Here is an 8,670-nt window from a genome sequence, read left to right on the forward strand (position 1 = left end):
AAATATGTAATAGAGAAAAAAGCCAATAAATAAAGAGTGCCAAGCGTGACAGTTAACAGGTTAAAACTCTTGATTTGTGATGTAATGTCCGTTTAATTTTACTGTAAAACAAAAGTAAATAATATAAAAACAATATATTTAAATATAATAAATCTCTTTCCCCATTTATGTAGCCCTCCACCTCCCCACCTCCCCAACACCACATATCTATCTATCTATCCATCCATCCATCCATCCATCCATGGTAAATAAACAATGTAAAAACAATAGTTAAATGTAATAAATCTCTTTCCCATCTACGTAGCCCTCCTCCTCCCCAGCACCACCTGTCTGTCTGTCTGCCTATCTACAATGTTTAACTCAGTCATCACTAGCTACTGTGGGACCAAATGTTGTTTTCCCTAATTTCTCCCCAAAATGGGACACTAACTGTGCCTTATTCATGGAAAGTACTTCAACAGTCAAAGCCAGTTGTTGTTAGTGGTAAAGTGGCATTAAAAAAGTATAGCTAGGTGTACAACTGAAGAAAGACAGGAAAAAGACAACAAAATTTCAAATGAAAATTATTTTCAAAATCTGCAATAGTGTGTATGTTACATCTGAGGCCACATACACACGGCAACCTAGTAATACGTGTTTAAATGTGGTAGTGAATCCAAAAAAAAAAAAAAAATCAATCATTCAGTGTGCATCACCTCTGAAAACATCACCACTAACATGAATAACCATGAAGAAACATGAATGCCAACCTGTTTGACAAAAGTAATACAAGTAACCAAAGGTGCATTTCTGAGTTAACCGCCATTGACAGAGGCACTGTTTTGTTGATGCTTGTAAAGCTGTTGCTTTCAAACAACTCACTCTTGTTGCCATGCCTGCTTATTTTAATGAAAGGGTGTTTCAGTGCTTAAAATATGGCCAACCTTGGGTTGTGTTCTTTTGGTCTTATTTTCTAAATATGGTCACATATTTGGGCTTATTTTGGTGCTGTAAGTCTCTTAATTTAGGCTTGTTTTGTTGAGCCATTTGGACAGCTGAATGTATGTTGTGTTAACTGTAATAAGACTTTCCCGTTTTATAGATCTTGCCATCTTTGATTTTTATGTTAGTCACCGTCACTACTGTTACTACACTACAGTTATTTGTGGCTAGCATGACAACAAGAAAGAGGACTGACATTGTTTGTACAACAGTGACTTGAATACGATATGTAAGCCACCTGTTATAACATACAGCTGTCAATCTTAAAAACTGAATGTTTGAACATATGTGGATTTAACATATGTGGAGTAAATTTGGTCATAGAATACAGTCGTCACTCCATAAATGACCAAACTGTGTGTGTACAGAGTGAAATTATGCACTCGACAGTGACAGCCATCAGTCTGCAGTGTGTTTGTGGCCTATAGGTGCATCAGAATTTTGTTGATAAGGGCTGAAGGTCCATTTTGCACATGCATACCAGCTTCCAACAAAATCATTATCAAAACTCTCCACTCTTTTTTCATGAATTTTCCTCTTTTACCTGCGAGTGTCATAGTCCAGTGTCAAGCCATTTGGCCATCCCAGATCTGTGTTGATGAGGACTTTCCTGTCTGTGCCATCCAGGTATGCACGCTCAATTTTTGCAATATGACCCCAATCTGTCCAGAACAAGAACCTTGCCAAATAATAAAATGATGAAATGCATTCATTAGTAATAATATAGAAACTGTCTCTCTCTAATTCAGTCAAATAAATGCAATCTTACCACGCTGCTTTATTCTGACTTCACAATTCTAGATTCAACTACCCATAGACAAAAGAACTACTGAAAATTAACCATTACTTTTATCAGTCCAGTCAAATATTGCACTGCAAACATCAATGGCAGTTTCTTTAGTCATAAAGAAATACTAGAACTGTAATAATCAGAAATAAAATTTAATAAAACCCAAAGATATATTTGTATATATTTTAGCCCTCCTCCTCCCCAGCACCACCGGTCTATATAAAATAATAAAAAATACACAATAAATATAAATAACATACAAATATACAAAACACAGAATATAAAAAATACAAACACTGGGTAAAACAGTCCATTTAGAATGAATTTAGTCCATTAGAATTTTCTCTTCTCAAAGAAATCCACAAAGCAACACAACTGGAATGAACTGATAATAAGTTTGCTGTTCTCACCCCTTGCTAGGAAACACAGCGATGGCTCTTGGTTCATCCAGACTGTTATTCACCAGAACTTTCCGAGATGTACCATCTAAGTGAGCCACTTCTATGGTGTTACGGCCGGTGTCTGTCCAGTACATGTTACGTGACACCCAGTCAACAGCAAGTCCATCGGTCGTCTTCAGACCCTGACTGATCACAGTTTCCATATTGCTGCCCGAGTAACAATTTTTAATAAGTTTTAGTGAACAATAACAACACTGGTTACAAAACACAAATTTTGGTTCTAAAAATGCCAGAAAATATTGTTTTCCTAGAACTCAACAATCTATTGTTCATTTAAAACATGAAGGCTATTTGATCCATTATGCAGCATGTGAAATGTTTAGAGAATGAAAATATGAAATGACTGACTTTATAACCTACCCAAAGGTCTTGCCCGGTCAACAGCCTGGATGTCCATGAGGCCGGGTAAGCTGGAGCGGACGGTGATGGTGTTTGTTCCAGTGTCCTTGTCTGCTCTATGAATACTGCGGCTCTGCCAGTCCGTCCAGTACATGTGCGGCCCCAGCAGAGTGAGACCGTACGGGTGCTGGACAGGAGACACCAGGGTCCTCCGGTTTGAACCATTAAGATCAGATGCTTCTATGCGCTAATGGAAAACCAGATTATTTGATTGAATTCAACCAGCAAGCATTTATATAAGTATTATAATTCTTCTGTAGGAAACTTATAGTAGGTGTCACAGTAAAGGCTGAATTGCACTACATGACTTTTCACACTATAAAGCTACTGTATCATATTTGATACATTTCTATAAGCTCTGAATGATCAAAATAATCAAAACTTTGCTGAAAAACTGGTTGTACTCAATCTACTACATGCCTTATGTCGTCTTATTGATAGTTTATATGTGTTTAACAAGAGAAAGGCGTGTCTTTTTGCTGTGAAATCTAATGATAAACGTAAGAATGACTTTGATATTGTTAGTAATATTTCAAGATTTACAGCTTATATTTACTTGATTATACAGAAAAATCAGTGTATCTCAAATATGATCATCAGACATTTGTGACCCAGGAGCACAAAAGCAGTCTTAAGTCGCTGGGGTATATTTGTAGCAATAGCCAACAATACATTGTATGGGTCAAAATTATTGATTTTTCTTTTATGCCAAAAATCATTAGGATATTAAGTAAAGATCATGTCCCATGAAGATATTTTGTAGAAATATTGTCCTATCCTAACAAACCATGCATCAATGGAAAGCTTATTTATTCAGCTTTCAGTTGACGTATACATCTCAATTTCGAAAAATGGACCCTTATGACTGGTTTTGTGGTCCAGGGTCACATTGAGGAATGTTTATTTGTTTATCTCTCAATCAGCATTGTATTGCATTATATTGCATTTGCATTTAAATATCATCTTAATGAGACATATTGTTGGGAGATATAGAGTGACGACTGATATTTATATCATTTATATCATATATCATGTCTCTTTGTTGTTTATGTCTATTTTAATTCTGCCAATCCTTGTGTGCTGCTAAACAGTTTTTGATTGTTTTTAAACAATGGCAATAAAGATCTATCCATCCATCCATCATCCATTTTATGCAAGTATCCTGATATGCTGTTATAAAGATCTCACTGATTTCATCACTTTTTGGCCAAATAAATATCAGCATTTGCACCAAATTGCATATTTTTTTGCACAGTTTGAGCCTCTGAATAAAATTGAGGTGTTTTTCCTCCATATTCTCACTATATCATACTGTATGAGCGATTAAAGCCTGATGGAAGAAATTTGATATTTATAGATATAAGATACATATATGCAATTTTTTAATATTTTGTCTAAAGTTTCAATAAACTGTACCAGTAAAAAAAAAAAAATTATTTATATATATTTTGGAGTATTATTTCATATGTCAGGCTTTAAAGGGTTAAAATCTGAACTTGCAGAATTTATAAATGGTCACAGAGGAAAAACTGGGCATCATATACTAATTTACTGAGGATCACACACACACACACACACACACACACACACTAGACTTTCAAGTCGTCCTGAACACAACAAAATTGTTGCCAGGAGACGCATGACAAATGAAAACGATATGTGTTCTAAAATGGGCTCAAATACACTATGCAATTTTCTGAGAAATTAGTCAACTCTGATTGACCAGTATCTGCAGACTGGCTCTGATTTTCTGCAACCAGCGTCGTTTTGCCCAAAAGTTGTGTAGTGCACCTCAGCCATAAAACACTCTCAGGTCACACTAACCTCAGTATGTGCATCGGCCCATAGCAGCTGTGAACCAGCTTTGTCCACGGCCAGTCCATTAGGCCAGCCCAGATTGTTATTTATCAGAACCACGCGATCTGAACCATCCATATTAGAGCGCTCCAGCTTGGCATGCTCACCCCAGTCTGTCCAGTACATGTACCTACAGAAGATTTTTATATCATTAACCATCATACTCTACCTGTGCTCAGCTGCAAGAAGCCTCTTAAGTCATGAAAAGCCTTAGCTATAATTGTGTTTCTTGCAACTGGCTCCTAGACCTTATATGAAAATTAAAATTGCAGTCTGACTATTAGCTTGAACGACATGCATTTACAGTCTCTCCATCTTCTTACCCAAAAAAGGATAAAACTGTCCAATCAAATGCTTTAAAGAACAATAATATTAATAAAGTTATTAATACCACCTGCCTCTGAAGTCCTCACTCATTCAGTCCTACATTTGTGAAAAAGCAGTGCACTTATTTGTATTGAATGTGCACTTGTAGTGTACTTCAAATTTCAAAAGCATACTCCTCAAAAACTGTACTTGCCGATAATACAATATTAATGAAATAAAAGGCCATTTAAGTGACTTAAAGAGAAACACTTTCATGACTATGTTTATTAACACACTTAAGTGCACTTTTAAAAAGTGCACTTCATAATAATTTCAAATTAAAAGATTTACTAGTACATTTTAAATCATGTTTAAATAATGTTGTCATGCTTTAAAGTACACTTATTTTGATGTGTTGACTAACATACTAAAGCACACGAAAAGTACTTGATGATAATATTAACTGTAGTACAAGTAAAAACGCAAAAATGTGTAATAATTACAAATATATTTAAATACACGACATTCAAGTTTCAGTAGAAATGGCATTAAAGTATAGTTTAGTTTACCATACATGCTTGTCAGTACATTTGGCATATTTCAAAAATAATAGAAGTATAAAGATGTACTTAAGTCCTACTTAAGTGGGTCAAAGCACACTCTAAAATTCAGCTATAATACATTTGAATTTAAATTACGACTGACATGTAATTAAGTGTCTGAAAACATTACATTCAGTTCACACTTAAGTATATTCTTTTAAAATATAATATCTGCACAATACAAATGTGTAATAATTACAAATATATTTAAATACACGACATTCAAATTTCAGAAGAAATGACATTAAAGTATATTTTAGTTTACCATACATGCTTGTCAGTACATTTGGCATATTTCAAAAATAATAGAAGTTATTATAAAGATGTACTTAAGTCCTACTTAAGTGGGTCAAAGCACACTCTAAAATTCAGCTAATTCAGCTATAATACATTTTAATTTAAATTACGACTGACATGTAATTAAGTGTCTGAAAACATTACATTCAGTTCACACTTAAGTATATTCTTTTAAAATATAATATCTGCACAATACAAATGTGTAATAATTACAAATATATTTAAATACACGACATTCAAGTTTCAGTAGAAATGACATTAAAGTATATTTTAGTTTACCATACATGCTTGTCAGTACATTTAGCATATTTAAAAAATAATAGAAGTTATTATAAAGATGTACTTAAGTCCTACTTAAGTGGGTCAAAGCACACTCTAAAATTCAGCTAATTCAGCTATAATACATTTTAATTTAAATTACGACTGACATGTAATTAAGTGTCTGAAAACATTACATTCAGTTCACACTTAAGTATATTCTTTTAAAATATAATATCTGCACAATACAAATGTGTAATAATTACAAATATATTTAAATACACGACATTCAAGTTTCAGTAGAAATGACATTAAAGTATATTTTAGTTTACCATACATGCTTGTCAGTACATTTGGCATATTTCAAAAATAATAGAAGTTATTATAAAGATGTACTTAAGTCCTACTTAAGTGGGTCAAAGCACACTCTAAAATTCAGCTAATTCAGCTATAATACATTGACTGACATGTAATTAAGTTTCTGAAAATATTACATTCAGTTCACACTTAAGTATATTCTTTTAAAATATAATATTTGCACAATAAAATTATGCTTAAGTGTACTTTTTCACAAGGGTATACGGTGAATGACACGTAATGTACTATATACGAAATTGGAAGCAAAATATGGTAAGGTTTGTCAAATCTTATGAAATAAAAACTAAATCCTAAAAGATGGCCTAAAAAAAAACAAAGGGATCCAACATGAAATGACAGAGTGAAATGGTTTACCCCATCTCATGGAACAGGGCAATGGCACGAGGGCTGTCCAGGTTCTGCCACACAAGCACTTTTCTCATGGAGCCATTGAGATTAGCCACCTCAATGCGGTTTGTCCCGGTGTCCGTCCAGTAGATTTTTCTGCCCACTGAATCCACTGCCAGACCATCTGTGGTCACTAGACCTGAAAGAGTGGAGGAAACACTTTAAAAGACTGAAAAAGTTGAGTGACTGGAGAAAAGGAATACAATTACTGTATGTAGTTTTGAGGGTAACTGTAGACTCCTTACCAGTTGAAATAATGTCCTCATATTCTGTACCATTGACATTGGCTCTGCTGATTTTCTTTAATGTACTGTCTGACCAGTATACTTTACCTGCGGGAGCATGAAGATATTCATAATGATGTTCCCTAAATGAACATTATAACCGAAAGTGTCCATACATTGAGAATTTCCTCACACCTTCTACTGCATCCACTCCAATGGCAATGGTGTTCTTCATAGACACACTGACTGGCAGAACCACATCAGCGAAGTATGGGATGTCCAAAGAAATCATTCTGATGTCCGTCCGCCGGGCAAAGATCAGGAAGCTGTTCATTGCTGTACGATGAGAGAGAATAATGAAGAATTTCACTCAAAAATTAACATCCTTCATCAATAGCATCAATAATGTTTTCATTCAAAGTTGCAAATTAAGCTTCTGCAAAAATTTGGAAAACTGCATAAAACATTTGCGAATAAAGCACCGTTTCCATCCCATGTGTTCAAGAGAACAAAATCGTCACTTCCTGGGGAAATGGCGCAAAGTATCAGTAATACAATAATAAAGCTGATGTAACCAAGGATGCCTGTGTTTTTTTTTTCTTCTACATAATAAATTACTTGCACCAGAGCACACAAACAAAATTCAAAAACAAATGCTGTCATGTTATCTTGCATTTCGATGCTTAATGTTTGGGAACGCAATCGCATGAGACAGTGTAGGACATTATACCAAATATTTTCAGTATTTCTGAATGACTAAAACAACATTTGAGACGGTGTGCAATGAGATTGATCTGCTGGTTAGTCCCTTGTATGTATGTATGTATGTATATGTATGTATATATATATGCGTTACTCCCAACACTGTATATATATCACATGGTTTTGTGCATTGTTGTGCATTTTCTTGTACATTCTGTAAATGTGTTTCCATTTACCTTTTATTTTTTATAAAAAAAATGTACCATTTCAATTCTATTTTAAGATTTCCATCCAGCATATTTTAATTGCAATATCCCAAAATTCACACAAAAATGCATGGATAGAAACATGGGTACTGACTTTCCCTTATGATGTTCCAAAACCATATTATATTCTTTATTCCGTGAAACACAAAAGGTGTCTTTATGCAGAGAGCTGCTTTCTTCCACACAACAAAAGCGGAAGGTGATGTATATTTACAAGCTCCAAAAAGGACAACGAACTTGTCCAGTCATTTTCACTCAGTGGACAGCTATCCATTCAAGAAAAGTCAGAGCGTAAAAGGCTTTCCTAGAAGCATTATAGACAGAGACTTCAACCTGATCACTCAAACATCTTTAGGAAATGGTTTGATATGCATTTCAGACATGACTTGGTCAAGTGTAAACACATCTGGTTGTTCAGGTTGCATATCCTACACTACCTCACCACACACGTTTTGTAAGCCCAATCCACATGCTACCAAGAAAACAGCTGGTGTCTCACCATATTTTTGAACTAACCTGGACGACCGTAATATTCCTTCCGCCCAAATCTCCTCTGCAAACCACAGCTCCAAACTAGACCTCCCTAACAGAGCACTGCACTTCCCTTTCTCAGCACAAACTAACTCAGTGAATACACCTTAATACACCAGTGAATACACCAACGCGACAGCGCGTTGAGTCTGCCGGGCTTTCAGCTGTTTAGAGCAGATCGCGACACAGAATCAACGGGGAAATCGCGCGGCGGCGGGACATGCTTTTACA

At 35.0% G+C, this 8,670-nt stretch overlaps 1 pseudogene; it reads right to left on the reverse strand.

Moving 5' to 3' along the window:
- The window catches only part of LOC107745299 (low-density lipoprotein receptor-related protein 4-like), a 47,136-nt pseudogene that overhangs the window by 6,467 nt on the left and 31,999 nt on the right, over positions 1–8,670 (reverse strand).

Source organism: Sinocyclocheilus rhinocerous, unplaced genomic scaffold, assembly GCF_001515625.1.
Source record: "Sinocyclocheilus rhinocerous isolate Xijiao unplaced genomic scaffold, SAMN03320098_v1.1 scaffold1399, whole genome shotgun sequence".
Lineage (NCBI taxonomy): Eukaryota > Metazoa > Chordata > Actinopteri > Cypriniformes > Cyprinidae > Sinocyclocheilus > Sinocyclocheilus rhinocerous.